The following is a 19,192-nucleotide window of genomic DNA, read 5'->3' as shown; positions in this document are numbered from 1 at the left end:
AATGAGCCCAATGACTTGTGACAACGGAGTACAAATCATCTGTAGTAAGCCCACAACACAGTACACTTTAAATTATTTAAATGTAAATGTTAAATGGTACCCAAAATGCAAAAGCATCATACATCGTTGGCTTTGCCTTCCAAATCTGAAGCAGAAATAGTAATAAAATCTGGGCGGATTTCAAATATTCTGAAGCTGTGATATTTCAGCAAGCTGGAAAGATTTTCCAAGCTGTTTGCCCACTCTTCTTCACTAGTCACTTTTGTATAACTTCTTGGCAGACAACAGTTTATTTAACAACTTTTCAAAAACTAAGGCAAACCTTTTATTATTAGAGCTTTACCCCCCCCCCCCAAAAAAAGTTATTTTCTGTGCTACTATTGGTGTGGTGAAAACACTGCCAATTCTTTTTTTATAAAAAAGTAAATAAGGCTTGAGAACTAATTAAGCTGTGAAAGGTTTTCCCAGTTGTAAGCCACTAGAAACCAAAGTTCAAAAAATAGTCATTCTAGGTTTCAGAATCCATTTCTTCAGAGAAATTATTGTGATTTCATTAACACATTAATTTTGCAACACTAACAGCTCTCACAGATGGCGGAGACATGATCTACAATTCAAATATGACTCTTGTTTGCACAAATGCCTTTCCCGTCATATGGCATTTTAAACAAGAATTAAAATGAGTAATCTTTCCACAGCTATAAACAGATAAACAGATGTCAGAATTTTCAATGCCTTTTTTTTTGGACAGATTTTATACAGAGATACAAAACTTTTAGATTTTTTTGTTGTTTATTCAGTTCTCATAATATTCTGTAGACTGTCTTTAGTACTATACATTAAATGTACAGTACTGAGTTTATGGCCACGTGAAAGCAATGTCCTTCGTACACCTTCACTATTCAAGACTAGGAATACTACTTGTGCGTGTGTATGTCTTTTAAGATAATGATTGTAAAATGATAGCATTAAATAGATAATTTAATTTTAATAACCATTGGCCATATAAACAATTTGAAAACAACATATGCTGGGCATTTGATTACTCATCTCATTTAACTCTCAGCTTTTCTTTATCTGAAATGGTGATGACACTTTAAAAAAAAGTGCTTTTTTTAAGCCTAGGCATGATGCAAACAAAATTAAGCCCTGTTAAGTCACACTGATCTCAATAGGCATTTACTTAACTCTCACGGTAATCATATTTACTAAGTAACTTTTATTGGGTTTAGTGGGGCTTACTCCCATGTAAGTGTGCCTATAATAGTAGCCATCTTTTTGAAATCAGTAGGATTTAAGCATACTTAAATTAGACTCTAGAAATTAAATCCAGACACTGGATTTGGGCTACAATCATTTCAGTGTTCTGGGTTCAAATGCCACCACTGCCACCATGTAAAGAAGGAATGAAAAACTGGATTTTTGAATGCATGGGAAATGTGTTGGCAAGGTCTCCTTATCTCTATCTCACTCCTGTTAGCATATAACAAAGGAGAGAGTATGACTCCTCTCTATCCAGAGCTAATTCCCTAATCCTGCAACCTAGCCAAATGATGCACAGGAAAAATCAACCCTACTGCCACCATCCCTGGAAAGTCCCCCAAATCAGAGTCAGGGAACGTTAAGATCTGTTTCTGGATGCCCTTAGGATTCACCCAGACAACAACCAAAGATCCACTCGGCCTCTCAGACCTAAGCCCACGTTACTCAGTAGCAATGACACAACAGCCAGGTACCACATTTAGAGACAAAGCTTACCTTTCCCTAAAAAGCCACACCAGCAGATGAATGCAACTGCTTTATTAAGAGCCGACAAAGCCAAACAGAACCCTATTGACCTTAAAAGTACAATTTAAGAAAATTAGGGGAAGGCATATTTTGGAATTTAGGTACAGTGGTACCTCTGGTTAATTCGTTCCGGAGGTCCGTTCTTAACCTGAAACTGTTCTTAACCTGAAGCGCCACTTTAGCTAATGGGGCCTCCCGCTGCTGCCATGCCGCCACCACGCGATTTCTGTTCTCATCCTGAAGCAAAGTTCTTAACCCCAGGTACTATTTCTGGGTTAGTAGAGTCTGTAACCTGAAGCATATGTAACCTGAAGCGTATGTAACCCGAGGTACCACTGTATAGACCAACAATAACAAAGCTAGCTTGCCTCGCCCTAATATCAACTGTTAGATTCATGGACCTCACCACCAAACTGCATCCAGACACATGTGGCTGCAGCAGCACAATCCTTCTTCTGAATGGGGACCTAGAACCAAAGTCAAAGATCAGGTTTTTTAAGTAGGCAATCAAGGTCCAGGGCCCATTTGTCCAGCACCAGAGGGCATATGTGCAGGAAGACCATGCAGCTGCAACTACTCTGCTAGTTTTTACACCATCACTATGACATGGAGCAATCTTGCCTTGACTCTCCACACAGGTGGTAAATTAAACTGATTACCTGGAACTTTTCCCTCAGGAAGACAGTACCCAGAATGGACAGTAAAGGGCTATTAAAATAAACCAAAGAATTTGGGATTTCTTTATGGACTAAATCATGCCTAATGTTTCACTCTCACTACACAGTTTGGTCCTTTCTGAGATGCATCCTCAAGGCCTTTCCCCTCAAAATATTTGCTTCATCCTGCTGACAACTTGTCTGCTTCTTGTGAAGCTTCAGAAAAGAAGTCACCTGGCCCAGAGTTTAACTAAATTGCGCAAATTTTCACACTGCTCTTCGAATGCCAGTTCTTGACATTCAAGAACATGTATGTGGGAGCACCTATTTTGAATCTGCGTACAAGGTACCCAAATATATAATGCACACACATTTTGCCAGGTATGTAGAACCTCAGAGATGTATCAGTCAAGGATTTTCACTTCAAAGGGTGGTATTCAACTAAATTTTACTTAAAATTAATGAACATGTCTAAGGTAGGTCCATTAATTTCAATTTGAGTAAAACTTAGCTGAATGTCGTCAAATATGTTTCCAAGTGTTGTTTGCATGGCTGGCACATACTCTACTCCCTTCATGGCTTTACCTCCATCATAACATGTTGCTTCCTAGTGAGGATCATTCCCGGTGCTACCAATTGTATTCCTAGTGGGATGTGCAAGCCTGGCAGTCAAGAATCTAATTCAGAGGTTTTGATGGACTTGGATGGGAGGATTCTGGGCCCATGAAAAGGTCTGAAGCAGAACGTTAGTTTCGCTGATGTGCTAAGAACCATGGATTCCCTTGACTTACTTAAACCTGGTCAGAAAATGTAATTACAGGCTGCTCTACTTTTGGGTTTGATTGCAAAGCAACAACCCACATCTACATTCACAAAACACCTCATTATTTCATGGTTAAATGGTTTCTGTGCTGTAGCTCCAAACACAGAGACAGTTCAATTCTACATATTGTTACCCAGTTCTAAACCCCATGATGTCCAATGGGGTTTGTTCCTGGATGTGCACTGGATTCTATGCACATTTATCTGGGAGTAATTAACACTGACATACTACTTTTTCTTCTGAAAGCTTTTTATTGTTAAGATAAACAAGCATAGAATAAACAACAAGAAAAGATAAACAATCTTCCCAACCCTCTTCCCTTATTAGCGTAACTTATCATCAGTGTTTTTTTCTTCTTTTCCCCATCTTAATGGGACTTACTTCTGAGCAAAGGTGCATTTTATGGTTGCACTGCAAATACAGAAGTTTAGGTCTTCTCTAATTATTTTATTTTATAAATGATTGGTCAAAATGTTCATTTTATTGTTTTCTCTATTAGATAACCCAATGTGTTCCTGTATTGCTGTGTGGTGAGTAAATATGTTCTCCTGTAAAAATAGTTAGAAATACTTCTTGCAAATTCTCTCAGAATTCCCCCCTGCTTTTAATAATTCACTAAAAGAAATGCTAATGTTGGTCTACTTCACTCACATATTGATCACCCTCTATTCAGTATATTTTATCATTAGGTAAAATTAATTAAGGATATTGAGGGTACCTGCAATAAATCAATTTGTGAGCACATCCCTGATGAACTAAATATCTAGTCATTATACAATTGATTTTACTCAGCACTCCAAAGTCACACATAACTAGCTCTCTCTCTCTCTTCCCTCCTCTCTTTCATATCCTGCCACAGATACAGCACACCATCCCTTCACATGGAGTAAAAATTACTGGAGTAGAAATAATGTCACTTAAGAATTAATGAATCAGATCTGTCCTACAGGATTGGTCATTTAAGATGAGGTCAATGAATTTATGATACAAATGGCTATATACCAAAGGTAATAAAATGGAGCAAAATTATTCATTTTACTTCTAACTAATACCATGCTCAAAGTAATTACAGATTTCTCCTAAGAGCTCATTCTGATTACTTAAGATGTGACAGATAGACCATATACATATATTTCACTTCAATAAAACAACATTTTCCCCCTGTCTCTGAAATATACGCATTCAATATATTAGAAAAGATTTGTGTACTGAGTAGATTCTGCTGGTGACAGGGCCCCCTCCCCACCCAAAACGGTATGAAACCTTAGCATCTCTTCAAATTTTTATATGACATATTTTTTCTATTTGTGATATAAATGGCTATACAAATTTTGAAATTAAGGCTGTTGCTCTAAACCCCGTCAGCTGGGATATAAACCCTTGTTTAATGCTGTGACCTGGGGAAGAACTTGCAGCCACTTAGCTCCTCCCTGTTCCTTACTGATATCATGTTAAGCTAAGCCATGATTTGGCTTAGTGTGGTGTTTAAACCAAGGATGAATAAGTTCTTACTAACCACAAGCTGCAGCCAAGGTTAGTTCTTAGCAACAGCTTATGGTTAGTGAGGAGACAGCTTAAGCATGGGGCCCAGTTCAAATAAAACTTTGGTTAAGCTGAGTGCAGCTAAACTATGGAATTCGCTACTAGAAGATGTAGTGGTGGCCAGCTTGTACATTTTGAAAAGCGATTTTTGTGGCCTTGCGCAGCAGCGAAAGGGGAGGGGGGCGACTGGCATCCTGAGCCTCCTGCATGGTGGGGTAATGCTTTGTCTATTTTATGGCCACATGGGAGGCTGGAAAGAAGGATGACAACTTGGTAGCCAATCACTCTCAATGCTGGGATTCCGAGGGATGGGGCTTAGGAGTGAGCCAGGGGGAAGACTTCACCTACCCAGTCCACTCCTAGGATGTAAAAGGCTATCCGCACCATAGTCTTCACTTGGGCTTCCCACTCATCCTCTAAAGCTTATTGTACTTCCAGTTGTGCTTTTCTGTCTTAAACAGGTTGGTGTTTAGTATAATGGTTGCTATAGACAGGTGTTGGTCACTGGTTTCAGGACTGGGAAGAATTTTTGCCTAAGGCAGATGGCTGGATCCTGCGGGTTTTTGCCTACCTCATAGCAATCGTCATAAACGTTCCTTTGACAGAAGAGGCATTTGGTTGGATGCTTAGTAGGGAGGGCCACCCTGCCTCCATTCCATTGAAGGATTAGTTTATCCTAATTCATTGTTACATGGCCTCATCACACAATCTGGTTTCTTTTGTGCATGTGTGAAAAAGCATCACCACCTGTCTATTCGGCTTAATATGCAATTATTCAAAATTTTCATGAGCTTTCATATAATCAGTGTTGTTGTGTGTTTTATCTGGCCCTAGTTGGGTCCTTGTAGTAAATTGCATTACATATATTAATTCGGTGTTTCATCCAATATGTTATGCACCTCTGAGGATTCTGATTTGAAATGCTTAACATTTTAACTCTTTTTTTCAACCCCGCTGATAAAAGAAAATTGACTTTCTTTTGGATTCTATTGCTATTTGAACAGCTACACACACACATACACTCACTCACTCACTCACTCTTGGGGATGCAATATGTGGAAATGTCAAAAAGGACATCTGTTCTGGTCAGGTTTGCCATGTGGAATGGAACCCAGCGGGGAGGAAAAAGAAATGGCGAACAAGCTCCAAGAGACAACAGTAAATATCAGTGAAGGGGAGCTAACAGTAACCACCAGCAACTTCTGCCAGTATTTCACAGCTTCATGGTCATGCCTCTGTCTTTCTCAGAACTTTTATTTTCCACGAAAAACAGTGGATTAACACCAAGCCTTTTCTTACCCCCACTATAGATACCTCAGAGCCAATATCTATTCAATGGGGAGTGCTTTGAGAATGTCACTGTTTTGCGAGTGGGATTCAGTCACACGCTGGCAAATGCAGGTTGCGTAATTAAGGTGAATTTGGCTCTCTTGCAAAACAAACCTGCTTCCCCGTTCCCTGGTAATTCAGACATTCATAATAAGGGAAATGACAAGAAGATGCAATGTCGAATGACAATTGTTTGACCTCCCTGCAAACTTTGTGCAAAACACATCGGGATCAACACTCAATAAACAAGTTTGTCTGGAAGCGACTTTGGGCTCAAACTGTTTATAAAACCCCTGCTTGGTCACTATGATCAGCTGAGACTCTTTTTAATTGGATATGCCAGCAGCAGGCTGGTTGGCAGTAATATGGCACCAGGCCTTCAGTTGGCTACTCCCTGATGCAGCCTCATGGACATATAACAGGCACCAAATCTTTATACATTTCAATGCCCTTCTAAAAAAACTTTATTCTTTACTCAAGCGTTTTCTGATTAAGGCTTAATTGCGTTTTTAAAAAAAACCTCTTCAAACATTGCTCAAGTTGTATATGTTGCTGTAATTGGGACTTGTGATTAATATTTTAACGTATTTTGTAGATTGATTTTACTGTACACCACTTAGATAGTTCAGTTTAAAGCAATGTTTCTTTGGGTTTTTTTCAGTCCTATGCAGCCAAGGGCAAGCTACCTCTGAGCAAAAAATGGGCACAGGAAAAGAAGCTGCTTAAGCCTTTGCCCTCTGATTCCTTATTCAAGTCATAATTACTTTTCCGAAGCTGCTTTTTACTCGGGGGAGAGGGGGGAGAGGTAGAGTTTATCAGCCTCTACTTATCCACTCTTCTGCTGAGGTGGAAACTGTCCTAGGATGCTTTGGGGGAAAATGAAAGGAAGGGAGAGGAAGGACTCATTGAACTTTGCTTAGAATGTAGTTTAATCCTTGAATAGTACAGTAATTCCTTCTCCCTTGGGAACTGTGATTCTGTGGCAGAAGCTAGGAATCCCTGACTGAAAAATTATCAATGTCTCACCAAATTTCACTTCCCTGGTTTTGTGTATGAAACAGAGACAATGATATCAGGGTTCATTTTGAATCACTAGATAGCTTAGCTGGTTAGACAATGGTGCTGATAACAGCAAGGTCGCAGGTTCAATCCCCATATGGGACAGCTGCATATTTCTGCATTGCAGGGGGCTGGACTAGATGATCCTCAGGGTCCCTTCCAACTCTACACTTCAGTGATTCAATGAGTGATCAGGTCTAGGTAAAGAAGCTTAGACAAGGAAAGGAAGTAGGTGGTCATGTTAGAAGAAGGCCACTTGGACAAAGTGATGTCGTTCTACTGCTAAGTTAGACAGGTCTGTCTGTGGCTGCCCAGTGAGTAGATGAACCACCTGTGAAATGCACTGAAAAATTGTGAGGTATCTGTGCCATTAACCAATTAGTTAATAAGTAGCCAGGAAAAATAAAATCATGTTAAGGAACTGGGGTTGGGGGTTGAGGGGGGAAATTAGGCAGATCATGCTATAATGTTTGGAGTACTGAATGTAAATAAATTCAGATTCCCTGCTCAGCTGTGAAACAAACTGAGTGTCCTTTGGTAACTCACTAGCTCTCAGTCTAAGCCACCTCAAAGGATTGTGTATGGCTAAGGTACTACTAGAAAAGCCTTTGATCTAGTCCAGTGGGGTTTGTCTAATGATGCTGGTAATAATATAGCAAACCAAAACAATCTGTGTGCACAAGAAGTAATATACAGATTTTTTTAAAAAAACAAACTACAGAAAATAGTTAGTTTGATAACCTAACAAACTGTGTAGACACTGACATGGGTCTCTCCCTGACCCTCTGTATATCATCTGTGTTTAGTGTCTTCATTACACAGAGAGATAAATCAAGTGCAAGGAGTAGGTTTTTAATGACTCTTACAGCTGTCGTTTGTGAACAGTGAACATGTTCTGTTCAAAGTCATTAGGTCTTCCTGCTTTCAGGAGGGTGAAAGGGGTGAGATTTCTTTCTCTTTTTTAATGAAGAAGATATATCCAACAAATATGTCCCCCAAAAAGAGCTCAAGCAGCCAAGAAAGAAAACTTTTGGCCTATCACATCCAATTATCTGTGCTTCTTATTACTAGATGTTAAATGAGGGGCAAGTTCATATTTTACAACAAGCAAATATGGGGGAAGCTATCAAAATAGAAAGTAGTACACTGGTGCATGCAAGTCTTCCTGTTCCAGGAAAGTTGGTGGAAAGGTAGTTGGTTATTATATATTGCCAAGCACATATAGAATAATAAGTTGAAGCAGAACCAGTATGGCATCTGCAAGGGTATGTCTTTTTAAGAGTTCTCTGAGCTTGCTAACAAGCATATGTTCTCTGAGCTTGCTAACAAGCATAACAAACATATAAACAGAGGAGATCCAGAGGTGATAGCACCTCACCAAAGAATCCTGAATAATTTTAGTGATCATAGCATAAGAAGTAGAAAGATTCACTTAGGAATCAGTTAAGGGAAAGGAAGCAAACAGTAGGAAGGAATGGAAAATCCTCTCAATAGAGGGTTGTATAAAGCGGAGTCCCCAAATGATTGGTAGTGTAACTTAGTGGACCATAAAGACTGGCGATGTGGTTGGTAGCAAGCAATCAGAGTGTTTAGTTAAACAGAACATCATCACAAGCTCATGTTGGTTTTGGCACTATATAGCGTGGTCCAGGATGAGTGCGACAGAAAAGGCCTTAGGTCTCAGAGCAGAATGTAGAATGAGCATGATCTTGGAATATTTTGTCAGAGATGCAATTTATGGTCCACTGGTTATATGATCCTTCTTTCTTCTTTACCTCTTATTCTTGTTCCTTGGGTTGGTGTTTTGTTTTGTTTTTAAGAGGTTTCAGAGTCTGATGTATTCAAAGAAGTGTGGTCTAATCACATTCATTTGGCCTCAAAGCATTTGGTGGCCTTTGTAGCCACAAATGAGCCTTTGGAAGTAGATGCACTACTGAGGTCATGAGATGTTGATGGGCTGACAGTTTGCCCAAACTAGTCGAAAAGTGATTAGACTCAGTGTTATTTTTCTAGGGAAAAAAGAGGTACTGGAACTCACCATGAACGCCACCCTTGTTCTCTTATAATGACAATGGTGACACCCCCCCCCAAGAGGTGCCAGAACTGAGTTCCGGTGAGTTCCAGCTGAAACAAAGCCCCGATTAAGGCTCATGTAAAAAATGCTGAAGAAAAAATGTTATTACCTACGTTTAAAATACAGAAAAAGATGGGCTTTTGAGACAAGATGATGAGAAAGAAGGCTTCTAAGCCATTCCTCGGGATACACAAAGGGAAAAGTAAGAGCATGAACTCCCTCACTGAAGTTCTAGAAAATTCCAGAAATGCTTTGTCTGTGCAGGAATTGTGAGACTACACAAAGCTCATAAAGAAGAATGTAAACTTTTATAGCTGCAATCCTATAGATATGGTTTTGGGAGTAAGCTTTGTTGAATTCAGTGGGACTTGCTTCTGAGCAGACGTACATAGAATTGTGTTATATCTTATATTAACATTATTTGGCCCAAGTTGAGTTCTTTGGGAACTTAGATTTTGCAAAACTGTAAACTGTGTGGATTTGGTTGCAATAATAATGGAGAAATGAAATAAAAGGGCAAAGTTGGAGAGAGTAAAAACTGTCGTTCCTAAAGTACAAGAATGCTGATAGTTGTTCTGTGGAGTAGACACCTGCCCCACAGCCTTTAATTTATTTCACAGGGGCTCAGCTTGATTCCAGAACTGTTCCTATTAAAATCAGCAAGAGATTGCCCCCAGATTCAGTGAGGGCAGGGTTAGGACTTTGTGTAATCTGTGTTATCACTTCATTCAAACCCTCATAAACTATGCATGAGGAGCAAGAAACAACGGACAAATTGCATAGGTGTTATTCTTAGCTGCTTTTGAGTAGACTATACTTTTTTTAAGCTGGTGATTTTTCTTCAAAGCATATGCACCAGCAGAAGAGTATTGTTTCATCATAGAAAGCCTTGGACTTGTATTATCAAACAACAGGCTGTTTGGAAGCCATCCCTAATACCACGGCAAAGCCCACTGTTGAGTTATACTGGCTTGGGTCTGGACCATTGAAGAAACAAATGGCAAAGAGCTAATAATGGAACACGCCACAGGGCATGTGGCTTAGATCTTCCCTATCATGTGTAGGGATGGAGGAGAAATTCAGTTCACTGTGCATCTAAAGCTGATTCACACTTTCCGAAGCAATATGCACACTGAAACACAGCTGTCCTTCAGAGTTTGCACCTATCTGAACTTTGCAATGTAGTTCTCCAACCAACCAAAGTTTACAAAAATGCATATATTAAGCGAAAGTGCATAAAAATGAAAATATTAGTGAAACATATGAAAGGCATTATAATAAGAAAATGTTTGCTTGCAAAAGTATATACATTAGTCAAAATTGCATAAAAAGGTATGTAACAGGAGAAATTCTTTTTATGAGGGTTTAAAAAATCATAAATTGGTGAAAAATGTAGAGAACTGAATTCAAGATTGGAAAAATGGGAAACAGAGAGAACTGAAATTGACAGATCCTTTCAACCCTAACTGTGCTTAAAAATTGTTTACAAGAAGTTACCTTTTTAAAAATATGCAGAAACAACATTCTGAAAATTCAATTTTCATAATTTTTGATTATTCAATTTACTCAGAGTTCAGATGCTTTTGATATGCTGCCATCAATACTCAAATACACAATCCTTTGACCTTAAATATGAAGAAGTCAGCTATCAAATGCCTTCAAATATGAACAGCACAATCCTATGCATCTCTACTTACAAGTAAGTCTCATTATGTTAAATGGAGCTTACTCCCAAGGTACATAGGATTGCAATCAAAACACCACTGCATATCAACAATCAAATACTGCTGTTTTATATTAATTTCTAATACATTCTAAATACTATTGCATGGTATCAAACACACACACATGTGTTATGTGATGGCAGCTTCTGATTAGATGTGAGAGTAAGAAAAATTCTTACAAGCACCTGTTCTTGTTGATTGTGGCTGAGGTGTACAACCCACAGCCTCCAAAAATAATCATTAAATAAAATAATACAACTCTCTTACACATGCACACTGTATCTCCTTTGTCAACTGCTGTATTTAGATAAATTCTTTTATATGGTCCTTTCCCTCCATGCTCATTTACCAATGGCTGAATAAACTTTGTATAAATTCCTCATAACCTTTTTCAGGTCATACATCATTTCATGATATAATGCACAAATGTGGATTCCTATAATTTTTAATAGCAAAAAAAAGGTGATTTTTGTTTACTCTCTTTTATATATCTAAAAAAAACATAAAACACAGTTAACGTTACATTTCTATAGCTCACAAGACTGGCTGGAACATAAACATAGTAATGAGTTGGTAAGATGGGCACACTAATGGCTTTTTGCTTAGACGAATATGTTTTCAGCCCTAGGCTTTGCTCCAGGCCAGTGCTATTTCTACTAGGCAAAAATCACCTATGAAATCCCATTAAATAAATTAAATTTAAATGTTGCGTTTCCTGGGACCAGTGAATAACATTTTAATACTAACTCAAAATACCTTTCTATGGGTGATAACGAGCCTTAACTGAAAACATAAGCTAAGATCTTAATAAACCATCTTGATATAACAGCAATTTGAAAAACATTTTTATCACATCCTGTTGTAATTACTTTGGATTTATATCACTGCTACTGTTCTTACAATTCACAGAAAACAGACCAGGGGTTTCAATACTAACAATGTAATATCTAAGTGGTGCTAAATGTGTGGCATCTTATGACCAAAAACAAGGGCTGTGTGTTAAGAAATTCTGTTTCCTCTGTAATGTCTCATGGACTTTACCCAAATCCTGCCATTACAATGTTTGCCCCCCCCCCTTGCCCTAGCTCCACATCATTGGCAACTGCTGGTAAGGGATGAGGAACAGCTGGGTGTCATCACAAGATACTGTTGCAGACACCAGCTGCACTATTTAAAGCAGCACTTTAAAGCATTGTGGCCTCTCCCAAAGAATCCTGGGAAGTGTAGTTTGTTAAGGATGCTGAGAGTAGTTTAGGAGACCCATTTCCTCCACAGACCTACAATTCCCAGAGTCCCCTGGGAAGTGAGATCGATGAAAGCATATTCGTCTTAAGATTGATGCATTTAGTGGAAAGTCTAGCTTGTCTGTGGCCACCCCAAGTGTAGCACACTGCAACTCACAAGCTGGCTTCCTGATCCAGGATCCTGCACACAAAAGCAGTTGCTTTTGCAGTCTCCCTCAGCTAATCTATTGAGAAGAATCTCTGTCTACACATGGATTGCTGTAGCTAAGCTGGAATGGGACAGCAGCTGAGTACAATATTAGCACAAACATTTTAAAACTATTATTATTTAATGTTTTTGCAAATCTAGATATCACTGCACAAGAAGCAGAATACCAGCTGCATTTTACATTTTAGTGCACAAAATCTTTTATTTGCAGTATTAAGTGGATGGTTTGGCAGCAAGAGGCATACTAGTTAACCTCAGGCAGTTGTCCAAGCACAATGTGAGATTTGGAGGATGTGTAAGGGTTGAAATTCCATTATAGGTGTTTAATAATTAAGCACTACATGTTTGGAATCTCATTCCTTCCTATTACTTTTTAAATAATTAATCTGTATTTACATCTACTGCACTTCATGGAACTAAATACATAAAAGTGAGTAAGGATGATGGTAGGAGAATTTTTTTCATCTTATGGTGACACTAACACATGTTTATTGTCATCTACAGTAAAAATAAGAATAATGAACAAAAATGCAATTCAGGATGTAATCCTGTAAGTCACATTGAACTCAGCATGACTTAATTTTTGAGTAGACATGCATAGGATTTTGCTAAAGGTTACGTGCTCTAGAAAACTGAAATATATGTAAGTGGTTTTCTGTTAAAACAATTCAGTCATTAGCACAAATAATGCTGCATGTCTCCACGGAAAAAAACCAGCTCTTGAAAGCTCTTAGCAGTATATATTTGAATAAAAATAAGAGCACAGTCAATTATGTTCCCCAGTTTCTTTCCTTTACTCTCAGCAATAATAATTTTATTTCACATGCTGTTTACATTATTTTACATGCTATTCATTTTTATTTACTATTCTGTCCCATCTGGAAGGCTCCCATAAATGTGTAGTAGTACTATAAGTACTGTTTAAAACATCTTATTTATTTATTTATTTATTTCATAAAATTTATACACCGCTTGATTGTAAAAAAAAATCAAAGTGGTTTACCTGTACTAAAACTGTCAAAATAAAAACACCTTCCCCTCCAAGAAACAACCCACAATGCCAACAAAGCTTTCCATCCTATCTCATTCAGGTTGGGACACCCAGGCTTACCTTCCTGGCTTTTTGCCGAACACAGGAGATCTCCCACTACTGATATCCCAACCATACAATACAGACAATGCAGCTACTCTTTTAACACCAGTAACACACAACATTCATTTACATTTTCCTGCTTCCTTTACAGTATCAATACTCTTTCCCTCCCCAGAGTTATTGGGAATGTTAATCTCTAGACCAGGCACAGGCAAACTCAGCCCTCCAGACGTTTTGGGACTACAACTCCCATCATCCCTAGCTAACAGGACCAGTGGTCAGGGATGATGGGAATTGTAGTCTCAAAACATCTGGAGGGCCGAGTTTGCCTATGCCTGCTCTAGACCTATATCTTTCCCCTTTGTAGAAAATACTGAATTATAACTCCATGCCCAATGGGTACAAATGCAACCATCAAAACACAGGGTGAAATTTAACTGTTTCCATCCATCAGTGTAAGGGACACATTGATGGAACAGTTTCCTCCTCCCCCCAGCAATTCTTGTGAACTCCCAAAAACTTTTTTGTATGGTGAATTTGGTGAAGTACAGGAAGCCACATGGGGAGAAATGGAAGGGGAAGTCCTGTCTCTTCTATTCTTCATGCAATGTTGAATGCTGCCAGAGAACAGAGGAGTGCATCCTTTCAAGAGGGTAGGCATGACTGCAGCAGTTGTCAGCAGTCAACCACTCAGAATGACTTGCTATTTCAAAAGGCAGGAGGGCCAGGCACAATCACATTGCAGGTGGTGGACAATTGATGGAGAAAAAGCCAGCAGGAAGTTTATCCAGACTGCCTAGGCAGGGGATGCTCTATGGAGACCCTGCTGATTTCCTCTATGCCTCTATATTTCTGTGCTTATTTTTTAAAAAAATTAAGCCTGAAAGCCAAAATGGACTGATTCAGGGAATGCTCTTCACAAGTTGCTTCCATGAAACACTGTAAGGTTGTAGAGGTATCGCTTTTCTGGAAGCAGAATTGTAAAAGCGGGTTTCGAATAGCACTTAATATAGTGCTGTATAATCTTGCAACTTTTGCCCCTAAGGTCAAGATGCTTCTATCATGCTTACTCAAAAGTCCTGTTCAGCAAAGGACATCTGCAACTTTAATTAGAAGCTTTTCTTTCTGGCAAACTGCCTCTAATTGCTTCCTGTAACATGAATTGGCCCTTAACTGGAGCGTAAAAAAGTTGCAAAACCATTGATCCACCTTGGTGACTGTTTATGTTGACAAGCAGTTGTTTCCAGGTTTTCAAATAAGTGACTTTCCCAGCCCTATCTATTGTTTTTGTTTGCTATAGTTTGCTATATTTGTGTGTTTTTATATTGCAAACTGCCCTGTGATCTTTGGGTGAAAGGTAGTCTTGAAATTTAGATGATGATGATGATGATGATGTTGGTGATGGTGATAATAATAATATCTGGAGGTGCCTGGAACTGAACCTGGGATATTTTGCATACAAGCATGTGTTCTGCTACTGAGCTGTGATCCTTCCCCTAGATACTGAGTCCTAATTTCCATTGTTAAAAATATTATTCAGATGCATACTACACCATTAATGAACTCATTTTCTGAGTACTGATCTTTATGTATCCAAAACTGGACTACCTGCAGAAGAGAGAGTTGCCAATCAGGCAAAGGTACTTGAGGTGGCCACAGAGCAGGGCATGGAAAAAAGGCATTGCATGGGAGATGTGCTGTGGCTTGAGGGCCATGCCATGAAAGAGTTCTGATGGCCAGAAAGAAATGCTCAGAATTTGGCTCCTGGACCTGAGGTTCCCCAGCCCTGGCATAGCTCTTGCCCCAAAAATTGCAGTGGCCATTTTGGATGCCGTGCTCTTGCCCTGTGCTCTTGCCCTGATGTTGTGGCACATGTCATGTGACTCTCCCGGAAGCACATCCCAGAAGACGCACGTCCCAGTTTTTTATCTGAAAAAGTTGGGCGCTTTGAAGAGGCTGTGCCCCAATCCAAAAGAGCATGGGTCTTCTGTTACTGCTGCCCACATATAAAAAGGTTAATTAGATTGGGATCACAGCAAATAAACAGGTCAGAATAGGTGGTTCAAATCATACTGGTGGTTAAAAATAGGAGGTGCAGTGGAATGTTTAGTGTAAGCCAGCAACAGTTAATTAATTTTAAAAAGTGAATATGCTTATACGATATAATTGTGTCATGATTCCACACAAACTGGTTTTTTCCCTCCCTTATGTTAATTCAATGTCAGCTTCCTAACAAGGCTCCAAAATCTATTTTGCTATAAAATGTAATTGTTTAGCAATGAAGACTTTAAATGATTGATGCATAACAACGAATCTAAGTCATTTTGGCAGGATTCAGTAAAGTTGGTGGTAAAGTCCAATTAATATGTTTTATACCTGTTATTTGGAATATAATAATTAAATCTAGATAAATTGAGTGTGTGGGCACCTACATTTGCAGTATTATTATAATTATGATACATTAGCACTCTGAAGTATGCATCATAGAAAAGGGAAAGTGGTATTACGACTATTTGACAACAGTAAGAGTCCTAAAGGTCAATATGACTTTTACTCTAATTGACTGTAATTTTCTTTCTTCCTTTCTAGTATGGAATAACAGAGTGTGGGAGGGTAAAATAATGCTTTATCACAGGACCTGCTTTCCCTTTTTAAACAACAAAAATGCAACTATCTTGCACACATTTATGTGCATATAAGCCCCACTGAAATTTCAATGTCTGCATGTATGCAGGAGTACAGCCAGAATAATATACTACATGTTCTTTGAACTATGTAAGTCAAAATTCAGTCATGGAATGGTCTGTAGAAAGTATAAAGAAGAAGAAAAAAGTCCACACATTATATCTAAACCAAGGGTGACCACCAACTAAGTTTTATTCAAAAAATACCTATTGAAATTAACAGATCTGAGTCATGTTCATTAATTTAAGTGGACCTACTCTGAGTAGAATTTAGCTGAATACCACCCAAATACAATTTCTGTTACTATTTCAAATAGACTTTAATTTTATAATATTTGGGAATTGCAAATATAATCCTGTAAATTGTTTCTGGGGCTAAGAATAAATTTGATGCCGACAGTATTCAGTAGGGCTTATTTCTGAAGTAGGAGCACAAAGGATTGCAGCCATGTAGAGCGAACCTAATTAATAAAAAACATAAGTTCTACAGAGTTCAATGTGGCTTACTCCCATGTAACTGCTGAAACCAATTGGACTTCCAAGTAAATACACATACATTTGTGCTGTTAGTAAAACCAACTTTGGAGTAAAAGAAAGAAGGTGAAAGGTATTAGGATGGAAAACAAATTAGGAAATTTGGCAGAGGAACAAGAAGAAGGTGGAATAATATTCTTGCTAAAGTGCTACTTTTACTACACAGATTGAAAAGAAGGTTGAAAAAGTTTCTTGCTACAAGGGTTTATAATCAGCATAGGAGTTTGAAAATGACAGTGTAAAGGTTTCGATATGCAACCCTAATGGGAATGTAATTGCTCCTAATAAAACATGTGGAAGTTCCGAAATAGCTTCCCCTATTGGGGAAAAAGAATCAGAAAAACAAGGGGCCAAATGCTGAAAATAATGGACTAAAGCCAGGTGAAGTTCTGCAATAATATCCCTTCATGTAGCTTATAATTTTGAGAACAGCTGTTAACATCTCATGTAACCAGAGCATTTGTAACAAATTTAATTAATGCAAAAAACCTTCCTGCCACCTCAAGAGAGTCCATAAGATACAAATTGACACATACACACAATATTCACAAGGAACAGTTTTCAAATATGCTTGAAGCAAAGTTTCCAGTATATTGCATAAAAAGGCTCACATTCTGTGTGCTACTGTTGACCTTTCTGTAAGATGTGTAAAGAATAGACTTGGACAAATTCATCTGTCTTATAAATCTATTTAACTCAATGGAATTTACACCAAGGACTTGTTCCTTTGAGACATTTTTTATGCTAAGCAAAATAGTACAATCAACTAAGAAAACTCGGACAACATACTATTAAATACAGGGAAGGAAGAGGAGGAGGAGGAGAGTTCTCATTCTAAATGTCTTCTGTAATCAGTTGTGAACCTTGGGGTAGGACTCCCTGTCACCAGCCCTGGCCAGCATAGCCAGTTGAGGCTTGGCGCCCAGTGTGACCAAACTGGTCATGCTCCCCTAAATCCACCTCTGCTGCAGTCTGTGTGTGTGTGTGTGTGTGTGTGTGTGTGTGTGTGTGTGTGTATTTTAACAGGGTTAAGGAAAATCATATATACCAATAGGAAAATAATTGTCCCACCATGGATTCTTCTGTAGCCAAAATGGCATCATCCACACACAAGAGAAAGATCCCAACAGGCCTGAGGGAACTCCACGGTTCACAGAAGTACAAAAGTAAAATAAAATTGAACCTCCCCCAAGCAGGGGCGGGGGGGAGCCGAATGTGGACAGTGAATACTCAGTGAGAATGGAACTCATTAAATTTATGGCTAAAAATAGCCTACAGCAACTTGTTATGTTACTGAACAACAGTAAACAACATCAAGGTAGGACTAATGTGAATGTGGGTGGGTTGGGGGAAATATAAATTTACAGGGATCTTGGAGACATGCTGAATAAGCTCTTGATGCCAGGCTTACAGGAACAATATTAAGTTATTTATTTACTAATTACTTGATGTGCAAATCTGCTTTAAGCAGTTTAGAAGTACAAAAATGAATTATGGAAGCATCAAAATATAAAAATCCATAATTAAAACATGCAATAAAGCAATCCCATTAAAACAATATGGTAATTAAAAGAGGAGATTCAGGCGGGAGAGATCAAGGAGATGCCTACACAAACAGGTGTATCTTCAAAAGCTGGCAGAATGCCAATATAGGTGAAACCACCTGTATTTCAGCAGCGAGTGCATTACTTTACACTGGTGCCACCACTGAAAAAGCCTCCATTTCACACTGGTGAAGAAGTTATCACTACACCAAGATTCTTTGAAACTAATTTGTGTGGTCTATTGGAGTTGTCTAGGGGAAGCGCTTCCAGTCTGCGTGACATTACAGTAAAATAGGTTCCGTTGGAAAATCTGGAAAATATTCAACAAGCTAGTTTTAAATCTACATATAAATAAACCAACTCTCTCACACTTACCTTTGTAACTATGTTGTTTGTTATAAAATACTTAAAAATAATGTTGGAGAAAACAATAGCTAATTAAATGAATGGGCCCAGATGATGATGATGTTATTATTCTTTTGGGAGCCCATATAATGTAATATTGTTCCTATGAGCCTGGCATCTTGCGGTCAGCCGACTTGTCTGAGATATGTATCTCTCTGAACGGCTGCTTTAACCTTTATGCCAAGGTAAAGGGCTCATTAGAAGCCATGATGGCAGTGTCTTCTATTCCCACATGCTACTTTTGACTGCATAGTCAGTTGTTGTTTAAAAGGATTAAGCCCCCTTAAAATTTCTTCTTCAATGTCCTTTCAGACAGCTTTTGTTTGAGTTAACATTTGCTGCAACTAATCCCTTTCATTCGCCAGATGAGCAAGAACATGGCAGTGTTTTCAGTGTACAGAATATTATCCCTACAGTGTCAGAGTAAAGATGTTGCTTTACTCTTGAGCCCCCTTCTCACTTTGTATATATGAAGTCTGCTCCAT

At 38.6% G+C, this 19,192-nt stretch overlaps 1 protein-coding gene across 4 annotated transcripts in view; it reads right to left on the bottom strand.

The window, feature by feature from the left end:
* Window positions 1-19,192, bottom strand: part of SOBP (sine oculis binding protein homolog) — a 135,931-nt gene that overhangs the window by 21,796 nt on the left and 94,943 nt on the right. The window lies entirely within an intron of this gene.

The sequence above is a fragment of the Podarcis pityusensis genome (assembly GCF_964106645.2).
Source record: "Podarcis pityusensis genome assembly, chromosome: 3".
Taxonomy (NCBI): Eukaryota; Metazoa; Chordata; class Lepidosauria; order Squamata; family Lacertidae; genus Podarcis; species Podarcis pityusensis.
Note: the sequence above shows the minus strand (reverse complement) of the source record. Positions and strands in the feature narration are given on the sequence as shown.